Source organism: Dromiciops gliroides, chromosome 1 (genome assembly GCF_019393635.1).
Source record: "Dromiciops gliroides isolate mDroGli1 chromosome 1, mDroGli1.pri, whole genome shotgun sequence".
NCBI lineage: Eukaryota > Metazoa > Chordata > Mammalia > Microbiotheria > Microbiotheriidae > Dromiciops > Dromiciops gliroides.
This window is the reverse complement of record NC_057861.1, coordinates 304,543,227-304,566,495: the sequence shown is the minus strand read 5'-3', so window position 1 is coordinate 304,566,495 and position 23,269 is coordinate 304,543,227. Positions and strand designations below refer to the sequence as shown.

The following is a 23,269-nucleotide window of genomic DNA, read 5'->3' as shown; positions in this document are numbered from 1 at the left end:
ACAGTGAGGAAATCAAGGGAGATAGAGGTTAAGTGACTTGCCCAGGGTCACACAGATAGTAAGCGTCTTAAGGCATAGTTGAATTTAGGTCTCCCTGACTCCAGGTCTGGTCCTTGATCCACTGTATCACCTAAGTACCTCCTAATAAAATTATGTATGTACTAATCTGCCCCACCAGCCATGCAATATCTTAATTATCTCTCCTGTTAAGAGGCAAAACAGCACATGTGTTCCCTGAGACACTAATCCAGCCCAGAATTACAGTCTAGCTTTGAGCAACCATATTAGTTACAGGTTGTACTGTTTTAGCCTCAGGTGGACAAAGAGATCTGGAGTCTTTTTTCAAGTGGTAAGGGTGAGCACAAGTATTATATACATGTGTGTGTATACTTGGTTATTTCTGGCAAAGCTAGATAATATGCAACCAGAGGTTGGTAGAATTTCTTTGATGTCATGAGGACTGTACTCATTGATGCATTCTTAGTTGTTTCAATTTACTTTTCCCATCACCGGCCTCTGTGAGAAAGGGACCAAACTGGAAAGAGGTTAGGAGTGGAGTGAAGACTTCTATAGGTAGCTGAAAACAAGGGAGGGAACAGACAAAATTAACAACAGATGAGAGAACTTTTAAAAAAACACATAATTTTTGTATGTGATCAAGTAGTCTTGCTCTCCTAAAAAATGGATGAGCTTATTATTATTACAGTAAGATTATCAATAAATAATTTTCCCTCCATCTTCCTCCTTCCCAAAGTCTACCCATGTCCCAAATTAATTCTCCTCCTTATAAAAGACTGGAAGGGCAGCTAGGTGGTGCAGTGGATAAAGCACCAGCCCTGGATTCAGGAGGACCTGAGTTCAAATCCAGCCTCAGACACTTGACACTTACTAGCTGTGTGACCCTGGGCAAGTCACTTAACCCCAGTTGCCTCACAAAAAACCAAAAACAAACAAATCTGGCCTCAGACACTTGATACTAGCTGTGTGACTCTGGACAAGTCACTTAACTCTCATCACCCTGAAAAATTAAAATAAAATAAATAAAAACTGGAGGTGTTTTCACCACTATTTTTCTTGAAAATGCATAGAGTTAGAGGTAAGAACAAGGAAAAATTAGTGATGGGAGGTCAGAACGGTTCTGTGAATGGGAAAACATTTATTTTTAATATTTTCCTTTTGTTTGTTTCCATTTACAAAGCAGGATATGTGGTTTGTATGGATCTTAAGCAATTAACAAGTACAAAGCACCTACTATGTGTCAGATACTCTTTTAGGTATTAGGTAGCAAGTCAAAAGTTTAAATGGCCCCTGACCTCAAGGAGACTCCAATATACATAAAATGATACAAGGCAATTGGGGGGCAGGAAGACAGTCAAGCGCCTGACAAAATCTGAAAAGACCTCACGTACAATGTAGTACTTGAGATAAACTTTGCAGGAAACTATGGATTCTAAGAACTAGGATTGAGAAGGGAGTGCATACTGGGCATGGGAGACAGCTTGTACAAAAGTTGTCTCCCTCTCAAAGTGGTAGGAGATGGAATGTTGTGTATGACAAATAGGACAGGGGCAGCTAGATGGCGCAGTGGTTAAAGCACCGGCCCTGGATTCAGGAGTACCTGAGTTCAAATCCGACTTCAGACACTTGACACTTACTAGCTGTGTGACTATGGGCAAGCCACTTAACCCCCATTGCCTTAAAAAAAAAAATGACAAATAGGACAAAGGCCAGTTTGGTTGAACCTCAGTGTGCATAAAGGGTAATGATGTGTAATGAGGCTGAAAGGAAGGAAGGCTGGGGCCAGATTATGAAGAGTTTTAAATGCTAAACAGAGAAATTTATATTTGATCTTTAAGGTAATAAGGAACCACTACAGTTTACTGAGTAGGAGAGAGTGATGTAATTGGATTTTTGTTTTAGGAAAATTTGTTTTTCAACTGTTTAAAGGATGGATTGAAGTAGACAGAATCAGTGGCACTCAGGGAAATGAATGGACAAAGGGTAGATATGAAGAGCAGCCCCACCAATTTAGGTTAAGTTGATGCTAAGAGGAAGAGATGGCCATAGGCTAACATGCCCAGTCCAACTGCTGGATACTGCCTCTAATGCCCAGAATAGCTGGAGCCAATCATGTCCTTTGTGTGTTTGAGGAATTCTAATGTGTAAAGTTTAATATTGAGAATTCGAAGTGCCCCAGTGAAGGACTTGATTTATCAAGTCCTTGCCTAGGGTTAGTATGAAAATGTTAAATTACTTTCAGCATATTCTTAGAAAGCATGGAAGCATGGCATTCATTTTAGAAAGCTTTCCACCCAAGAGAAGAAATTCACACAGGATGAGACTGACTTGTGATCATTCCCCATAGAAGGAACACCCACATAGATGAGGTCACATCAAAAACTTATCAAAGCCTCCATCCAAAATAGTTAACATTTTGAAAATTTGGGTATTTTAAAGGATACCATTTAGTCATCAGGAAAGTCCATTTATGTGGAAACCCCTTTTTATCCAGAGATGTCTGGGAAGGGAAGTAATATCCAACTGCTTTAAAAAAAATGTTCATGATTTTTATTTTATATTTGTTCAACAAGCAAGCATTTATTTCCTCTCCCTCTTGCCACCTCAGTGGAAAAAAATAAAAAAGAATACTCTTGTAACAAATATACATCTATTGACTGTCTTCTTCTAGCCCTGTCCCTGCCTTCTACACTTTTCACATCCTTTTCTTTTGATTCACTTCCTGAGCACTGGTTGTCTTTGCATTCGTTTTAGTTCCTGCTTTTATACTCATGATCATCTGCCTAGTACTTAGCTTTTTAATGGTAATCATGCCACTGAAACTTTGTGTGTATAAATGTATATAGATCAGTCAATCAATCTATATACATTTATATATCTATCTGTATCTATATAGATCTATTGATCTACCTACTTATAGATCTGTATCTTTTCACTGGTTTGTAGGCACCTTCTCCTATAATGCTTGCTTTACATTTATGTTTCCATTTATAGATATCTGTAAGTATTTATTCAAATTAAAAATATGATTATTGTATAAAGCTGTGCATACCCTTTGACCCAGCAATACCACTATTAGGTCTTTTTCCCAGAGAGATCATAAAAAAGGGAAAAGGACCCACATGTAAAAAAAAATATTTATAGCTGCTCTTTTTGTTGGTGGCAAGGAATTGGAAATTGAGGGGATTCCCATCAATTGGGGAATGGCTGAACAAGTTGTGGTATATGGATGTGATAGAATACTATTGTGCTATAAGAAACGTTGAACAGGCAGATTTCAGAGAAACCTGGAAGGACTTACATGAACTGATGTTGAGTGAGATGAGCAGAACCAGGAGAATATTGTACACAGTATCAACAAAATTGTGTGTTGATCAACTGTGATAGACTTGACTCTTCTCAGTAATACAATGGTCCAAGATAGTTCCAAAGGACTCAAGATGGAAAATGCTCTCCAAATCCAGAAAAAAAGAACTATGGAATCTAGATGCAGATTGAACTATACTATTTCTTTTTTTCTTTTTTGAGGTTTTTCCCTTTTGTTCTGATTCTTCTTTCACAGCATGACTAATGCAGAAATATGCTTACTGTGATTATACATGTATAACATATCAGATTGCTTGCTTTCTTGGGGAGGGGGGAGGGAGAAAAATTTGAAACTAGAAATCTTATAAAAAATGTTGAAAACTATCTCTACATGTAACTAGAAAATAATAAAATACTTTTATAGAAAAAATCAGATTACTGAATTACTGGTTCAAAAGATTTTATTTTTGTGAGAATTCTGATGGTGGTGGTGGTGGGGTGAGAGGTGGTTTATAGACTCCTGTAATGCAGAAGCCTGTTGATTATGGAATCTTCATGGTTCATTCAAATGCCAGTGTGTATATTATTTTAATAATTTGCAGTAAATTATTAAAATACCCTTAGATTTACTTTATTGCAATAAAATACATAAGCTAGCATTTGAAGAAATGTAAATGACAGGGTACCACCAACTGACTTTTGGCCCTTGCCTCAAACACAAGTTTTTGGCCTTATTATGCTCAGTGGTGGTAGCATTGAAGGCCTTGCAGATTTTCTTAAGTACTCAATTTATGAAAAGCTTTTCAGGTAAATACATAATATTTACCATGGTATAAAATAGTCTGCTCACCTACTGCCCATAGATTTCATAAAATAATGATCGAGATGTTTATTGTATATAGTATTATGATCATTTTGAATGGAGGAGATGGTGGTAAATTCCAGTACTTCTCCCTTACTTCATGTTTCATTTCGTCATGATCATCTGAAAATTGTTAAGTGAAGCTATCTTTGGTGGCTTCTATCAAAAAATTCTTTATAATTTTAACATGCTTGGGTGATACCTTATTGGAGGATAGTTTTTAAAGCTTTCTTTTTTTTTCCCCCTCTTTGGTCAATCAGTACATTTTTATTAAGTGCTTGCTTTGTGTCATACACTATTAGGCACTGGGGTGTCAAATGCTTTTTTGTAATCAATGGATATTAAGCACAGTAGGATTTTGTATTCTTTGCACCTTTCAGTCAGTTGTGTCACTGTGAGGAGTGGTAGCCTCTAAACATTGCAAGAGGCTATATTGCTGTCCAGTTGTGTCCATCTCTTTGTGATCTCTATTTGGGGTTTTATTGGTAAAGATACTGGAGTGGTTTGCCATTTCTTTCTCTAGCTCATTTTACAGATGAGGAAACTGAGGAAAACAGGGTTAAGTCACTTGCCCTGGATTCCACAACAAGTAAGTATTTGAAGTCATATTTGAACTCCAGACCAGGCGCTCTGCCCATTGCACCACCCTGATGCCCTGCAAGAACCTATGACTTCTGGGGCATCTAGGTGGCACAGTGGAGAAAGCACTAGCCCTGGATTCAGGAGGACCTGAGTTCAAATCCAGCCTCAGATACTTGACACTTACTAGCTGTGTGACCCTGGGCAAGTCACTTAACCCGAATTGCCCCGCCCCCCAAAACAAACCAACCAACAAGCAAAAACAGAACCTATGACTTCCCTTCTGTTTTCATCAAAGATACCTTTGATAGATGTGTAGACCATTCTCTATAAAGATCTCCTGGAGATGAGAACATAGGATCAAGGATCAGTTGTTGGTAATAATCTCTCAATTGCCCTCTCCCTTTTAGTTTCATTTTTGCTAATAGTATGTATATTAATTTTCCACTTCTTTGAGATATCTTGAAAATTGATCCAGGGGCAGCTAGGTGGCACAGTGGATAAAGCACCAGTCCTGGATTCAGGAGGACCTGAGTTCAAATACGGCCTCAGACACTTGACACTTGCTAGCTGTGTGACCCTGGGCAAGTTACTTGACCCTCATTGCCCTGTCTCTCTCCCCCCCCCCCCCCATCCAACCATGCTCTCAAAATGCCTTTAGCTTGAATTTCTTTCATTTTCTTATAAAGAAAACTGGATACTGAGATCTAGTTAAAATGCATTGTCTTTATGATAGACAATGAACATAGAAGTCACATAAATTATATTATTCAAGAGATGAAAAGCCAGGAAAGGAGATGGGGTGGCCATGTAACCAATGTCAGGGATGATAGGAGCTGAAGAGCCCCAAACAATGTGCTGGTACTCATGAAAAATTGGTACTCAAGGAAGGTCCTAAACAATCCTTCCCTGCAGGATTTATGAGAGGATCTTGATAAGAATTTAATAACTGGAGTTTTTTTGTTAGTTTTTTGTCTTTATTTTTATGCTTAGCACCTAGCACAGTTCCTGGCACATAGTAGGTGCTAAAGATTATTGGGCAGCTCGCTGGGTGGCACAGTGGATAGAGTGCTGGGATTGGAGAGGAAGACCTGAGTTCAAATGTGACCTCAGACAGTAGCTGTGTGACCCTGGCCAAGTTTTCTCATCTGCAAAATGAGCTGGAGAAGGAAATGGCAAACACTCCAGTGTCTTTGCCAAGAAAACCCCAAATGGGGTCACCAAGAGTCAGACACAACTGAAATGACTGAACAGCAACAGAGATTATTGACTGACTGATGGCTTACCTTCTATACCACTGGAAATGATTCTCACATCGATGAGCCTGCAGATCCATTGAATTATAAGAAATGGTCAAAAAAAAAGGGGGGGGCGCATCTAGATGACACAGTGGATAGAGCACTGGCCCTGGATTCAGGAGGACCTGAGTTCAAATCCAGCCTCAGACATTTGACATGTACTAGCTGTGTGACCCTGGGCAAGTCACTTAACCCCAATTGCCTCATCTAAAAAAAAAAAAAGAAAGAAATGGTAACCGGTTTTAATGCCTCCAGGAATAATACAATTAAGGGTCTCATCATAAGAACAGAGATGACAAAGGTATTCCACAACTATAGACTTTTAAAAAATGTAGTTATTTTCAAATATTAACCAAATTAGATTATATGAGAAAGGTCCTAGGAAATGAGGTAGCACAAGAATTGAGAGAGGAAAGTCTAGCTTTAATTTGGAGTCTTTTATCATTCCAGGTTTTTAAAACTGAGTTCTGTTTAACAAACAGTTATGAAATATCCACTGTAACAGGCACTCTGACCTAAACTTCTGATATTCTCTCAAGGGTTAAGATATGCATTTATACTGCCTGGACCTCATGCTTTTTGGACAGAAGCCTTCTGCAAGCATTTGTACTGCTTTAAGATTCTAACATTATTTGGGCTATCCTTTCTCCCTTTCAATGTTAGCTGTTATTATTGAAACAGGAGTTTGTTTACTCTTACCAAAATTTAAAAGGAAAAAAGACACTTCCCCAACAAATGCTTTTTAACTGACATGGTGTTGTGCCTACCCTCCCTGCCTTCCCCCTTGCCCAGCTTATATTTTATGTGATCACAGGAGTTGGCATGTGATTTCTGTCATTGACCAATGTGCAGTTATTTTTAAATGGACTTTCCTGGATGACTAAGAAAGGTGTTAAAAAATGGAGTGGAAGGAATGTGATTTCCACTAAACAATTAGTCATACTCATGTTTTAGGCCTGGAAGGGAGGCCTTCCACATCATTTGGTCCAGGAATTCTTAACTTGTTTTGTGTCATGGACCCCTTTGACCGTCAGAAGTCTATGGACCCTTTCTCAGAGTGAGGTTTTCAAATGCACAAAATAAAGTATGTTGTATTACAAAGGAAACTGATTACATTGAAATGCAGTTATTCAAAATAGATATTTTTTGAAGTTCTGGAACTTAGATTAAGAATCCTGGATTTAGTCCAACCCCCCTCATTTTACAGATTAAGGTGAAAAAGTTCTAAAGAAAAGTGACCTATATGAGGTAAGTATTAAGCATTGAATGCAGAACTTGAGTTCTCTGATTTCAAATCCATCTCTTCTTCCACTTTGTCATATGTGGTCACTTCCCAGAAGGGAAAACACATTTGCTGCAGGTGATTATGGTTAGTGGTGAGGTGTAGGGAAATCCTATCAGTAGGTAAGATCTGTTATGGGATAGATGAGAACAAACAAAAGAGGGTATCAGTAATTATTAATGGAAACAAAGGAATCACGTGTTTCTTATTATCTCCCCAGGAGAAGTTAGGTTTTCAGTCTATCAGGTGTAAATCCTATTTGATGTTTTGATAGCTCTGTTGTTTGCCAGCGCTTCTTCCCACAGTGTAGGTCATACCTTCTTATCCTCTCTAATTCCTATTCATCTATCTCCTACAAAGGAACTATCTGTCCAATGTGCTGAAAGCTTTATTCTTGTTCTTATTGGCTCCCGAGGGTACTGCATTCTACTTAGGTTGGTATATTGCCCCCCCTTTTTTTTTAAAGGGAAAACTCTCCCCAGAGATTTTTAGTCAACGAGCATTTCTTAGACATAGAACTAGGCTCACTGAGGTATGTCAAGCCATGCCTACAAACTTCTTACCTGAAAAGACTGAAGTATTTGTAGTTTGACATTTAACTTATGATGCTATTTGCTGCTAGGGCAGTGGTTCACAAAGCTGTGTTTTCTGTTGCCTTTTTTGCCTCTAGAATCTGCAAAATTCCTCATATGGTAGTTGGCCCTGGAGCCGCTGAAAATGCTGCTTCCCCTCTTGCCCACATTTGAATTTTCACTCTGTTCCAGATTCCAGCTCTGTAAGCAGCACTTCTAGCCTAGACAAGCTGAGCACAGCACCACCTGGCACACAGCTAGGGGGTGGCTGGGGGTGGCTCACAGTTCACTTACCTGGGATATGTGCTGCTCACATACCAAGGGAGGCTGCCTACATGCCACACCGCTCTCCTTGTGTTCCGGGCGATGCCACAGAGAAGGGGCTTTGTGCAGCCAAGTCTCATTGCTAAGGATCTCTCTGACTACCTGTCTGAAGAAACAGGCAGAGACTGCAGTCTTACCTTTAGCCTTGCCATTGTGGGTAACTAACTCATCTCCTGCATCTGTACTGCCAGCTTCATAAGCTTTTTTATTCTTTAAAGAAAGAGTCTTCTTCCTGCCATCTGGTAAGTGCCCCTCGAAATGTTCAATGCTTCTTGGTTATGCAATCTGTGCATATTTTAGACATCTTTTAATATTGATTCATTCAGCTTTGATCTCAATTCACTAAGATTTAGGGGGTTTATTTTTAACTGTAGGAAAAGGGAAGGAATTGTATGTGTGCACAAACTGTCATGTCACTTGGAAATGATTTCTCTTCAGAATGACATTATGAAGTATTATGCATAAATCCATCGGTGCCTTTGTTGGCCTCCCCACCCCCTTATGAATATATGGCGACATTTGTCATTTGTGTTCCTGAATTATTTAAAATAGGCACTGGGAAAAGAGCTGTCGCTCCATGTTCTGAAGTCTTGTGGTACCTGATCAGCGCTGTGAACTGAGGAGAGATGTTTTCTTTTTTAATTCTCTTATTTTTATTTGTTTATAAGCTTAGTTTTAATTTATCTAAGTGGGACTAAAACTTTAGAGGTTGGAAAAATTAAGCCTTTCTCCATTCCTGTTTTCTTCACCACAACTTAATCCTCTAGAAAATATAAACAGTTCCCCCATGTGCTTTGTTGCTCTTAGACAGAGGTGGCTGAAATTTGTTTCATATACCTTACATGTAGCCTGATGCGAGCTTTTGTCCGTGTGCCTTGAACAGGTAAGATCACTGGGACATAGCTAGGATGTGGTCTGGTAGTTAGAAAAGAGCTTTCAAATTTGGAGATGACTTACATCATGAAGAGATCTTTTGGGCAGCAGGAGGTGATTCATGCACATAAGCAATGTATCATAGTTTTCCTGCCCAATTCTCAATCGAAACTGGTAAACTTTTACTCCCTTCGTTACCTCACTTTGGCCTTTGTTGGAATGGATGCATTTTCAAAATTCTAAAGTGACCCACATGAGAAGTAGTCATGGTTAAAAAAAAAATTATTCATTCACTCAGTGGAATTTGTATCTCTTTCCTCTCCCCACAAGTTGAAAGTGCAGTGCACTAACTTGTGGAGGTATGTTCACATGCCACCTGCACACTTCGTAGTGTCATCTGCATAGATGTAGTGATTTTTTTTTTACACTGGAATTGCTCTGTGGATACAACGCATTCAGAAAGCCTGAATTAGTTCCTACTCAAGTGGACTGTGTCTTCAAGGGTTTTTTCCCACCTTCTTATATAATGTTATAAAGAGTGAGAAGACTGTTCTCTGAGTTTACCCTCAAGGTTACAAAACCATGTTGTTATTCAGTTAGCATTATTTCAACTTCTCCCTTGCTGGTGAATGGAAGAGGAGGATATTGGAAGAAAGGTCACAGTGTACATGTAGCAGCTTGAAGCATGACTGGAGATGGATTTGTCAGAAATCTTGAAAACGAGGGCAGTCAGACTAGGCTGGCAGCATGTTGTTTTGCTCTTCTGCTTGAATTTGGGAGGGTACTTATGACTAAGTAGGTTGTGGGAAGAGTTAGCAAAAATGGAGATAACGCTTGGACTGATTGAGTCAGAGGCTTGTGGGGCTCTGAAAAAGTTACCTGAAATGTTGCCTGGAGTGAAGAAAAATGAGAAGAATAAATAAAGTAGTTTTCAAAATAAAGAAACAAATGTTGTTCAGTGATTTCAGTCATGCCCAATTCTTCGTGACCCGAATTGGAGTTTTCTTGGCAGATACTGGAGGGGTTTGCCATTTCCTTCCCGGGCACGTTTTACAGATGAGGAAACTGAGGCCAACAGAGTTAAATGACTTGCCCAGGGTCACACAGCTAGTAAGTGTCTGAAGTCAAAGTTGAACTCAGGTCTTCCTGACTACAGGCCAGGAAGGAGCTCCGTCTACTGAACCATTTGCTTATACCGATAAGCTGTTCCTGGTAAATTTGTATTTATGAACTAAATTTCCTATAGAAAAATAGACTTTAATGTATGGAGCAAAATTATATCTCTAATAAAAGAGAAATGAGAGGAATTATTTTCAACAAAGGAAAATCCAACTATTGACAAGTTAAAGAGTCATGAAAGAAGACAGAATAAAAACAAAATCTACCAACCAAGAAGTACCCATACTTCTGATACCAGGGCAATGCCCTTCTCCTGAAATGACCCAAACACTTTTTGGCAACAATCAGCTGCTGCTTTATTTGAATGCATTTTTCTGCTAGTGAACTCTGATCTCTACCCAAGGGGCCACTCTGCCTGGTTAATGATCTTTATATGTAAATGATCCTATGCACTTAACCAGGCCAGGTTGAACTCTGCGTTTCTTCTCTATGATTTCATTTCTGCCAGCCATTCACCAACCAGTGAAAACTGGTTAGCTAGCTGATGCCTTGCGCTTGCCCTCTCTCTTAGGGGAATTCAACAGGTGAGTCAGATGAGGTAAACACAGCAGAGGGAGCTGTGGTTCAGGATGCCCTGTGCTAAGCAGGGCTTTGTCAAATCTCAGGTTCCTGAAATTATCTAGTATCTCATTACCTACTTTGTGCCTCCCTGGGCTTTTTTCCTTGAAAACAAATAACAAAATCAATCCTTTATTTATTTCTTTTTTGAGAATAACAAACATTTATTTCCTCCATCTCTCCCTTCCCAAGGGAGGGGGGGAGCAAAACCCTTGTTAAAAAACCATACATAGTCAAGCAACAGAAATTTCTACATTGCTAATGTTCAAAAATGTGTATCGTGTTCTGCATTTTGAGTTCATCTCTCCTGTCAGGAGATGGATAGCATTATAGACCCACTAGCATTATTTGGTTAGTGATTACTTTGAACAGAGTTCTTAAAGTCTTTCCAAGTTGTTTTTCTTTACAGTGTTGTTGTTGTATAAATTGTTCTTGTTTTGCTCAGTTCGTTCTGTACCAGCTCTTCCCAGGGTTCTCTGAAACCCGTCCTTTCATAATTTCTTATGGAACAATAATAGTATTCATTTACTAGAATTTGTTCAGTCATTTTCCAGCTAATGAATGTCCCCCTCCCCCCCTTAGTTTCCAATTCTTTGCCGTTACAAAAAAGTTCTTTTACAAATATTTTGTACATTTGGGTCCTCTTGCTTTGATTTTCTTGGGGTGGGGGGTGGTATCTGTATGGCTGGCTCAAAAAGGGTATGATTTGAATTAGAATTGGCAAGGTTCATTTGAAAAATGAAGAAATTTATACTAAGAACCCAGGTGCCTCAAGTATGGATTCAGCTGGCTTTCCACTGCCCGTGTTTTCTACTTAAAAATCAGTCATAAGAGCTGTAGAACATGATCATAGAACATCTGAGCTGGGAGGGGGCCATTAGACTTCATCTAGTCAAGCCCGTAATGTTACAAACTGAGGTGAAGGGAGGCAAAACAACTTGCCCTATAATCACACAACTTGTGAGTAAAGCACAGGGCAATAACCTAGATTTCCCATGGTTTGAGCCAGATATTTTCCACTACAATTTTTTCCCTAGCACATCATTGTTTCCTTCTTCGTTAGTCCCTTTTAATCTGTGTAAAGTCAATAACAGCTTCCTTGAGTGCTTTGCAGCCCATCAAATGGTTTAATTGTATGTCCGTTGGGCGAAAATAGAAAATATAAGAAACCTGAGGCATTACCTATTTCTTGGAGAATCCACTTCATATGTACCTTACCAATTCTGCTTTTTTTTTCCTTCTTGTATTTTCCATTGGCTTTTTTTTTTTGTGAGGCAATTGGGGTTAAGTGACTTGCCCAGGGTCACACAGCTAGGAAGTGTTAAGTGTCTGAGGCTGGATTTGAACTCAGGTCCTCCTTACTCCAGGGCCAGTGCTCTATCCATTGGGCCACCTAGCTGCCCCCATTGGCTATTTTTAATTTATTTTTTCTTGGGCCTTAAAAATCCTCAGATTGGGTTCATAGTTTTATTTGTACATATCAAAGTGATACTGGAGTGAATTAGCCAACGTATCCTCTGAGGTGGACTTGCCCTTTGTTGGATAATTTGAAGGGTCACATGAAACTTGAATCAGTGTTTTTCGCAGTGCTTTGTCTTAACCGCAATATGTTTTGCTACCTTTTTTAAAATTGGTAGTTTTACTGTTAGTCAGAGAGTGTAAGGAATTTCAGAAGAAATTCTAATGATGCTATCCCACTTATTTCTAGGGAGGATTTCCTGGCCCTTGCTTTTTATCAAGAGCTTACTTTGTGCTTACATTATGTTAAGCACTGTGAATGCAAAAAGAAGCAAAAATGAAAGAATGGAGATAACATTTAAATGGGGGAAGACAATATATAAAAGAAAGCTAAAAAGGGGTGGGGGAAAAAAAGGTACCAAAGGCAAGGTGGAGAAGTAAATCAGAACAATAAATAGTGGAGTCCAGAGAGGAATGGAGGAGAGAAAATATACAAGTTTGGTTGTTACTCTAAAAGCTTATTAATTCATGCCAACCATGGGAAGGCCATGTTTGCCAATTCTCTTGTGTTTTTCACAGTGCCTAGTACAGTGCTTCCATGGGGCAGTTAGGTGTTGAAGTGGATAGAGCACTGGCCCTCAAGGTTGGGAGGACCTGAATTCAAATCTCACCTTGGACAGTTACTGTGTGATCCTGGGAGTCACTTAACCCCAACTGCCTTTAAAAAACCATCTGGAACCATCTCTAGTCATCCAGATATATATCATGCCACTGGACCCAGATGGTTCTGGAAGAGAGAGTGAGATTGGTTACCTTGCACATCCCTGCCTCACATTCAATTCACAGCAAGTCATAACATGACTTCCCCCCCCCCCTCCCCATGTCATGGTCCTCTTCGAGAATGAAGGACAAACAACAACAACACACAACACAGTCTTTAATGTACATGATCCTGCCACATAGTATGTGCCCAGTAAATACTCATTGAATAGAGTAGTGAAAAATCACACATGTAGAATAGCTCTGTAGACATTAGGTTTTAATTCATTTAACAATGCATCTGCCTCAAGCAAAGCAAAAACTCTTTTCTCATATAGTACTTTTAAAAACCTGCTTTAATAAATAGGCAAATAGTAAGTGAATGAGTACTTCTGTATTGCTTGAGCATATTTGAAAAATTTTTATTCTGAAATTGTCCATTAATTTGTACCATCTATAAAGAAAAACCTTTTTAAGCCCAACTCTTGCTTTGTTAAAAATGAGTCAAGTCTAAAATATAGATATTGTCATTCTAGAGTTGTCACTATCAAGCTCAATGTACAGCAGATTTTTTTTTAGTTGATTGAAATGCTACATGCCATTTAAAAGAAAAAAAACTACAAGAAAGCATCTGATGATTGAGTATATTAAATATTCATTTTAAGTATGACTGAACAGCAGTGAGACCAAAGAGCTAGAGGTTTTCGGGAATTACAAAGCCCCAATAAGAGTCATCAATATCATATGGCAACTGAAGGAAAATATGCAGTTTTGGACTTAAGAGAAGCAGTGCTTCCAGGAATTAGAAGGTGTTAGTCCTGGTATGCTCTGTTCTGCACAGATTACATATGTATACTATGTTTTGTTTGGGTTACTATATTTTAGGAGAAAAACTGATAAATTGAGGGGGCAGGGTGGCAAGTAGGGTCCAAAGAAAGGAAATCAGAATGTCAAAGGGATTAGGATTAGAGTTCATGCTATATGTGGACCGGTTGAAAGAATTCAGTCATTTTTCAGTCATGTCCCTAGTCTTCATGACCCCATTTGGGGTTTTCTTGGCAGAGATACTGGTGTGGTTTGTCATTTCTTTCTCCAGCTCATTGTACAGATAAGGAAACTGAGGCAAACAGAGTTAAGTGACTTGCCCAGGGTAATGTAGCTACTAAGTGTCTAAAGCCAGATTTGAAGTCAGGAAGATGAGTCTTCCTGACTCCAGGCTAGATACTCTATCCATGGTACCACCTCTATGCCCCCAGAGGGAGGATAGCTGTCTTCAAATATTTGAAGGGTTGTCATGTGAAGGAGAGAGACTGGTTTTGTTACATTTGGTTTCAGTGGGCAGAATTAATAGCAGTGGGTGTAAGTTACCAAAAGGCAAATTTAGGCTTGAAATGGGGGAAATATACTAATGATTTAGAGCTATCAAAAAGTTACCTTGCTCATTCAATAGATTGTGAATTCTGTATCATGGAAGTCAAGCAAAGGCTGTATTAACCCTGCTGATGACCACTTCCTGGGTTAGGAATCAGTACTAGAGGGGCAGCTAGGTGGCACAATGGATAGAGCACCGGCCCTGAAGTCAGGAGGACCTGAGTTCAAATTCGGCCTAAGACACTTAACACTTACTAGCTGTGTGACCCTGGGCAAGTCACTTAACCCCAATTGCCTCACCAAAAAAAAAAAAAAAAGGAATCAGTACTAGAGAGCAGTTATTAAACTCCTGTGTACCAGGCATATAGGCTCTGAGAGAAATTATTATTAAATAACCAGTTATTGGGGAACCCAGGTTTTTTTTTCCTTTTTAAATCTCTATTCTCTACTAGGCCACTCCAACATTTGAAGGACTTTGAGACTGGATTAATTTTCTCTTCATTCTTGTTCAGACTTCACCCAAGTGGGGAAGCCCATTGTGTTCTACTCAGGTATGGGTAGGGATAGATCCTTTGTTTAGATTGCCCAAGGCTGGGGATGATTTAGAAGTAATGACATAATCAAAGTCACATTCCCCCAGCCCTTTATTACAATAGGTCCACCTCTTATCATAATATTCATTCTCTCATTACTTGTTAACCAATCAGAGTTGATTGCCACCCTCAGCAACACCCACCCTTCAGAGGGCATATAAGCTTTGAATGCGTTCCATGAGGGGTCTTTGGCATTCAAGAGTGTCACTGTTTTTTCTTATTAGTGATTAATAGCATGATTAATAAAATGATTAATTACCCAGAAACTATGTCTCTTGAACCTTTTATACATCCCAAGAGATAAAGGGCAAAAATTAAACCATATCTCTTTCTTGCTGGGGGAAACCATGTGTGTGTGTGGAGTGTATGTGCAAAATGCATACAAGTTATTGTTATTATTATTATCATCATATTCTCATTATTATTTTGGTGGGAGTTATCTGCTGCACGGGGAGTGGAAAAAAGAGAGGCCTCTTATAAGGTCATCCTACCTACCAGAAGTGAATGCTTTTTAGGTGTAGTACAAAGGTACTTAAGAGGGGAGATAATAATGTGTTTGTGGAAGAGCAAGCAGGCTAATTTGACTGGATAATAGAGAGCATGAGTGGGTATTCCCCCTATAAAACTGGAAAGATGAGTTGGAGCCTGGGATATTTATAGAGGAATTTTTTAGTATAGGTTGGACCAGAAGGTCATCATGGTTTCTTTCACCTCTGAAATTTTATGATAATTCTCTGTGAGAATTTTGTAATTTTTACCTTTATAATGCTTATTTTGAGCTCGTTATTTTCCAAAGATGAATTTAGTATTTTGTAGAATTTATAGATATATAAGAAATGACATCATCTTATATGAGGCCCTACTGAGAAAGATGGGGAGGTCTCCTGTCTCAGAGAAAAGCATTAATTACTCTCCTAGTAACTAATTGATAATACTTTACACTATAATTTTAGAAATATATGAATGGAGAACTCCTTTGCATGAAAAAAATTAGACAGCCATGACATGGAGATTTTGCTCCCTGAGAGCATGGACTATTTCATTTGTGTCTTTTCCCCCACCAAATTATACCTTACACATACTAGGTGCTTTAATAAGTTTGTTGAATTCAACTGAATTGACATGGAGTACCTAATTCTAGTCTTGTTCTCTTAGGAGCCACATAACCTTGGAGAAGATATGACTTTGTCACTTTACTTCCCTGAGCCTCAGATTCCTCATCTGTAAAATGAATAGTTTGGACTAGGAGACAATCCCTATGATCCATTCCAGTTTTAACAATCTATAATACTATGTTTGAAAGTTAGTTGTTGGGTTTTTTTTTAAATCACTGTATTATCACACATAGGGCACAAATGGACCCCAGTAGGTATGTTAGCACTCCTGTCCAAATCCTATACATCCCTACATGTATGAATGATTTATGTTACATTGTGAAGTTATTTTTGGTAAATTTTAGGAGATCAAGAATTTACAGAAGCACATTATAGAAATGTCTTTACATGACATTTTCTTTCGAACAAAATACCATACACAGAAATGATTAATGTTTGTTGATTTGAATTTGGGGATGTGATTTTTTTTTTACCCTAAAATATGTTAGTACCTAAATTAATACATGTTATCTTTATGATGAGGGGTTACCATTATCTTTTTACCTTTAATATATCTTAACTAAAATTTCTATATGTTATCTAATTTGGGGGCTTGCAGTGGGGAGAGGTTGAATCTATGATTCTCTGAGTATGGGGGACTCTTCTTTTTAAGTGATTTGCCCAGGGTCACACAGCTAGTAAGTGTCCAAGTGTCTGAGGCTGGATTTTTTCTTTTTTTTGGTGGGGCAATGGGGGTTAAGTGACTTGCCCAGAGTCACACAGCTAGTAAGTGTCAAGTGTCTGAGTCTGGATTTGAACTCAGGTACTCCTGAATCCAGGGCCAGTGCTTTATCCACTGCGCCACCCAGCTGCTCCCCCGAGGCTGGATTTGAACTCAAGTCCTCCTGAATGCAGGGACAGTGCTTTATTCACTGTGCCACCTTGCTGCCCCAGGGACTCACTCTTCTTAATGGAAACTTTCTCTACTGGGGAAGTCTCTAATAATGTATTCATTGCCTTAGAATTTGGCCTGGGAGACAGAACCTGCTAAGTTGTCAGGAGCAGGTCTTCTAAATCAAGCCACCTTATAACCACTATGCTCCAACTAACCATGAGACATAATGTTGTCAAACTTCCTGAGAACACTAGTAATGCAGACCCTGAAAAACGGCTCTGCTTGTGCTTGAATAATAATACTGCTACACTGTAATATATCATCACAGTTTATTTTTAACAAAAAGATGCACTTCCTCCATATTGCAAGCTTTGCACTAGTGAATCTCATTAGCCTAATTTAAATGACTCTTCTTAGCTTAAAATCAGCTGCTTACATTGGAGTGTCATGGCTATTACCAATGAAATGATTTATGATTTAAATATGTATGATATTGTCATACTTAATGTCATACTTTTACTTGTCCCTTAATAGGTATTAACCCATTCACAAAATATAGAACTTATTCTAGGTATCTCTTTCATTGTGATTCATTTAATGCTCTCTGCTATCTAGGTTATTAATTCACAAAAGGCTGCCTAAGTTACCAATGTGGTGTTAAGGTCAACAATTTCAGCAAGCAATGGAGGGTGGGGGGGGTGGTTAGTGGTGAATGTTAAGGTCAACAGTTGTGAACAAGACCTATGTGAACTGTATCATTGATCCTTCAGCAGGGAAAAAACTATAGGCCAGCATTCCTTGGCCTTGCTCTTATTCATAGATGCCTAAAAGAAATATGAAATTGAACAAAACACAAATGGGATCACCTGACTCCCCCAAATGCTCCTCAAACTTATGCATGTTATTTTTAGAAGAATTGTTTTTAATAGAAACATGGCATTTTGTTTTATAATCACAAGGAGTGGTTGGGAAGGAGAAACAATAAGCAGCTGATAGAGATTCAGTGACTTGTGGAATTGGGGGAGGGAAGTAATAGAAGAAAGATGTAAGTGATTAGTCTCTTTCATCTTGTTCTAGAAGTACAAGAAATAAGAATAAGGCTCCAGACTCCAGTAGTTACAGGACCATAATATTAGAAGACTTGCCGAGAAATGATGAGATCACAAATGACTAAGAAAAGGAAAATGTAATTTGTTTGCTTTACTCTTAATGGAAATAATGAAGTATTAATAGAAATAATGCCTCATTGTGGTGGAAAGGTCACCCTAGTTCAACTCCCGGCAAGTCCCTACCAATCTGGAAAGGCTTCAAGTATGGTGGACAACAGACTGTGTCTGTCATCTGAAGGCCAGGTTATTAAATTCCAATAAACTCATTACCATAAAGTTAGTCACCAGATGATCAACTCATAAGGCTGTTTACTAAGGCATGAAAAGTTTTCAGTTTGTGTCATTAGTGGATGCCTGGTGAAATCAGGGCTCTTTTGAAGTATACAGATTAATTGAAGTAATGAGGTACTTCTCTGTCCCACTTACCTTATGCTCAGATGTCTAGCTAACACTCTTAACACTTGGACTAACTACAAACCTGAATGAAAGCAGTTACAAAAAGATGGGGAAAGTCACTGAAAATATGATTGCTAAGAAGAAAGGAGTAATTTATTTGGCTGGTAATGACAATAAAAACCTAGTCTTACTGCCCAGAGAATCATGGAAATAACAATAGGAAAGGGAGAGAGGAGACAGAATTAAGAAAGTAAAGGGAATAATGAGGAGGGAAGAGTGATGTAGCAATCAGCAACGGAAAAACTGGTTTCTCATGCACTAATGGGAAGAAAAGGAAATAGATGTGTATGAGAGAGAGGAAAAGAAAGAAACAATATAGAATTTAGGTGGCATTTTGTCACCAATTCAACTTAATGCCCCAGCAGCCTCTGAGGATAAAAATTGTATTAAAGCACCATGTAACTGTTAATCTTGATAATTTCGAGTCATCAAAATATTTAAATTAATTTCAGTAATGTCTTGACTAAAGTTGATATTTGTATAATAACTTATTTTTAAAATTAATATTAAAAATAATTGTACAAAGTATGTTAGTGCTTACATCTCCTAGAATTCTCACTTGACCAAACATCTCATTTCTTAGGTCAAAGCTCTAAATCTGGGATCTCAGAATCCATCTAGTACAACTCCCTTATTTCACAGATCAGGAAACTGAGGCCAGGGAAGGAAGTTAAGTGCTTTTCCAAGGTCATACAGTGTCAGAGACAGGGTTTGAATAGTGTTCTTCACTCTGTACTTCACTTCCTACCCATAATAATACCTGTATAACTAAGATGTTATCATACCATAATAATAACAATGGTGCTTTAAGGTTTTATAAACATTTTACTTTATCTTAATAATCCTCACAACAACCCTATGTCGCCTTGTTATTGTTATTTAGTCACTCAGTAGGGTTCAACTCTTTGTGACCCCATTTAGGGTTTTCTTAGCAAGAACACTGGAGTGGTTTGCCAATTCTTTCTCCAGCTCATTTTACAAGTGAGGAAACTGAGGCCAGCAGGGTTAAGTAATTTACCCAGAGCTAGTAAGTGTCTGAGTCCAGATTTGAACTCAGGAAGATGTCTTCCTGACTTCAGCCTGGCACTCTATCCACTGCTCCAACTAGTTGCTCCCATGAAATATAGCTTCTCTTATTATCCCTATTTCACAGTTATGGAAACTGAGGTTCAAAGGCTTAGGGTATTGATTAGGGTAACACAGGAAGTATTGAAGTATTCAAATCTAGGACTTCTTTATGCCAAATCTGGTCCACTATTCATCACCATTTAGTTTAATTCCACCTTTATATCTGGGAGAATTTTAAATAAGGGGGAGGAGGTACGGGAGGGGACATAAGCCTTAATGAGGCTAACAATATATTATTAAGTTGAAGTCACCATGAAATTTTAAACAATAAATGATCTTGTCAGAAGATTTGCATGAATACAAACAAGCAAGCAAGCTAACTAACCGACACTGCTTTGGTTTGTATCTGTAAAATGACAGATTAATATATGCAAAATAAGAAACTTATTTTTAGGCATGAAAAATTTGAGAATTTATTATTTTTTTTTTACTGTTTATGTGATGCAGAGGTTCTATAACTTTTTTCTTTCTTTCTTTTTTTTCCCAGTAGTGGGAGGGTGGGGAGGGAAGGAAGAAATGTTTTTTAAATGCTGGTTAGTTTTCCTGTACTGATGTTTTTCTCTTTCTTTTAAAGTATTTATTAAAAAATATGGCTTGCTTTGTAAAGGAGTGGGGAGAAGCATATTAAAAATTGATATGATTTAACATATCAATAAAATACAACAAACATTTTAAATGAGTGATATTCTCCAATGTAGAAATTATTAAAATACATGAGTCAACAATTTAGAGGAGGAAATATAAATTATTCTTAACCACTGGAAAAGCTGTTCAAATTCTTTAATAATAAAAGAAATGCAAATTAAAAAAAACACATTGCATATATCATCATACACACCAGATTGGTAAAATAGCTAAAAATGATAAAATTCAGTGGCACAGATGCAGGAAAACAAGTCCAATCCTTACATTGTTGGTCGAACCGTACTTTATTGCCAGATTTTTTTGAGAGCAATCACTTCACTATACCATATATATACAGGGTAGGCCAAAAGTCATGATTTTTTAATAACTTTTTGAAAATTGTTTTTTCTTTATTTTTCCATTTATAAGATTTGATTTTTCACATGTAATGTATATTCATTTCCTATATATACTGTATATGATGCTATGGTATTGTGAATTAAAAACAAAAAATCATAAGACTGGGGCGGCTAGGTGGCTCAGTGAATAAAGCACCGGCCCTGGATTCAGGAGAACCTGAGTTCAAATCTGGCCTCAGACACTTGACGCTTACTAGCTGTGTGACCCTGGGCAAATCACTTAACCCTCACTGCCCTGCAAAAAACTAAAAAAACAAATAAAATATGAGGACTGGGGAAGGTGATTTTTTTTCCTCCTCCTCCTCCTCCTCCTCCTCCTCCTCCTCCTCCTCCTTCTCCCCCCTTTCCCCCTTCTTTTTCTTCCAGGGCAATGAGGGTTAAGTGACTTGCCCAGAGTCACACAGGTAGTAAGTGTCAAGTGTCTGAGGCCAGATTTGAACTCAGGTCCTCCTGACTCCAGGGTTGGTGCTTTATCCACTGCTCCACCTAGCTGCCCCAACACATACTCTTCTTGTCCCTACTGTAGCAGTAGCTTAGGTTCCTGTTCTTCAGTGAAGCCCTTGCTTGATACAGGCCTTCTTTCCCCCTTGGTGATGCTCTCCTCCTCATATTACCTTGTATTCTTGCTTATGTAACACTATAAGATACAGAATGATTTGTTTTAAAATTCATAAAATATGTAGGATTATAACAAAAACCAATCATACTAAAATATAGTTATCAAATGTATGTTTTACAACTTCACAGACCACAGGTTAAAAACCCCTGGTGCAGGAGAAAGTATTACATGTATTCACTAGAGGGAGAGACTTCATTGGAAGTGAGTCTTTAGATTTCAATTTAACAAGTGCATGATAAGTTTCCACTGTGGTCAGGTGAAGCAAAGACTAAGATCACATTCCTTTTCCTCTAGGAGTTTATTATCTCTCTGAGAGATGGGAGTCACCAAGGGTACAGTGTGTGGATATGTGTAAACACACACACACATCCCTTACCTCCACATACGTGCATGCATACACACATATAAATGTACATACAGTGGAGGGAGTGGATCTGAGACTTCCTAGGTACAGAAAATCTCTCCAGGGAAGCAAAAATTCAGCTCATCTGTAACTTAAGGTCTTAGAGAGTTGCCTGAGAGGGCAGCTAGGTGGTGAACTGGATAGAGCACTGGATTTAGAATCTGGAAGGTTTATCTTCCTGAGTTCCATTCTGCCCTCAGGCACTTCCTAGCTGTGTGACTCTGGGTAAGTCACTTAATCCTGTTTGCTTCCTCTGTAAAATAAGCTGGAGAAGGAAATGGCAAACCACTCCAGTATCTCTGCCAAGAAAACTCCCAATGGGGCCACACAGAGTCCAGACTGAAATGAGTCAACAATGACAACAAAGAAAAAGAGAGTTTCCTGGAGCACTGAAACAAAGTGGGGAACAAGCTGGGCAGGAAAGGAAATTAGCATTTATTCACATACTTACCATGTGCCAGGCATTGTACCAAGTGATTGACAAATATTATTTTGTTTGATACTCACACCAACTCTGTGAGGTAGGTGATATTATTATCCCCATTTTATAGTTGAGGAAACTGAGGCAGACAGAGATTGTGATTTGCCCAGGGTTAGTAAATGTCTAAGCAAGTAAATGTAAATAGTAAATAGTAAATGTCTAAGCAAGATTTGAATTCAGGACTTCCTGACTCCAGACCTATTCACTGTATCACCTAACTGCCTCTAATGACTTGTTCATCCTTGCACAACTGGGATGTGCCAGAGAGAGAACTTGAACCTGAGTCTTCTTGCCTCCAGGGCTAGAACTCTATCGACAGTAACTTATAGCATTATTTTATAACACAAAGAACTATAATAGAATGCAAAAAAATGAGGAGTGTCATACAATAGATAACTGACCAAGTCATATGTCAACAAATATTTATTGAGAGGGATAAGATACAGTGGTTTGGGGGTTCAAAGGAATTGAGAGATCATGCCCCTTTAGTAGTTGGTCATATTGAGGGGAGCCAGGGAAAGGTTGCAAACAAGAGGAAGGAATATTTTCAGATCAAAGGAGTGGCTTAGTTTCTTGATTATTTTGGAAATTGGGGAGATTGAATCTACCACCCAAAAGCTGCCCTTGATATTGTGTTATGTAATAGTAAGATTTCTTTTTAGAATAGTTTGAGGAAGTTTTACTTTTGAGATATAAATGTTTATATATATACACATGCATATAGTTTTTACATTACCTTCATCTCTAAATATATCGCTTCTCTTCCCCTACCCAGTGAGCCATCCTTTGTAATAAAATGTAAAAAAGAGGCTAAAAAAGGCAGTTCAGCAAAACAAACAACAGATCATCTGAACCTGAGAGTATATGAGATGTTCTGCTCTCAAAGTTACTCACCTTTGGAAAGAAAGAAGATGGGACTTTTTTTTTTGGGGGGGGTGAGGCAGTTGGGGTTAAGTGACTTGTTCAGGGTCACACAGCTAGTAAGTGTTAAGTGTCTGAGGCGGATTTG

The 23,269-nt window shown here is 38.5% G+C and overlaps 1 protein-coding gene across 2 annotated transcripts in view; it reads left to right on the top strand.

The window, feature by feature from the left end:
- Positions 1-23,269, top strand: part of NEDD4L (NEDD4 like E3 ubiquitin protein ligase) — a 478,713-nt gene that overhangs the window by 193,176 nt on the left and 262,268 nt on the right. The window contains exon 1 of one of the 2 annotated variants that reach the window (XM_043980391.1): positions 7,860-8,483. The exons of the other annotated variant lie outside the window; for it this stretch is intronic. The gene's annotated coding sequence lies outside the window, so the exon portion shown is untranslated. Of the gene's footprint in view, positions 1-7,859; positions 8,484-23,269 lie in introns of those variants that run through there. 2 annotated transcript variants of the gene reach the window in all.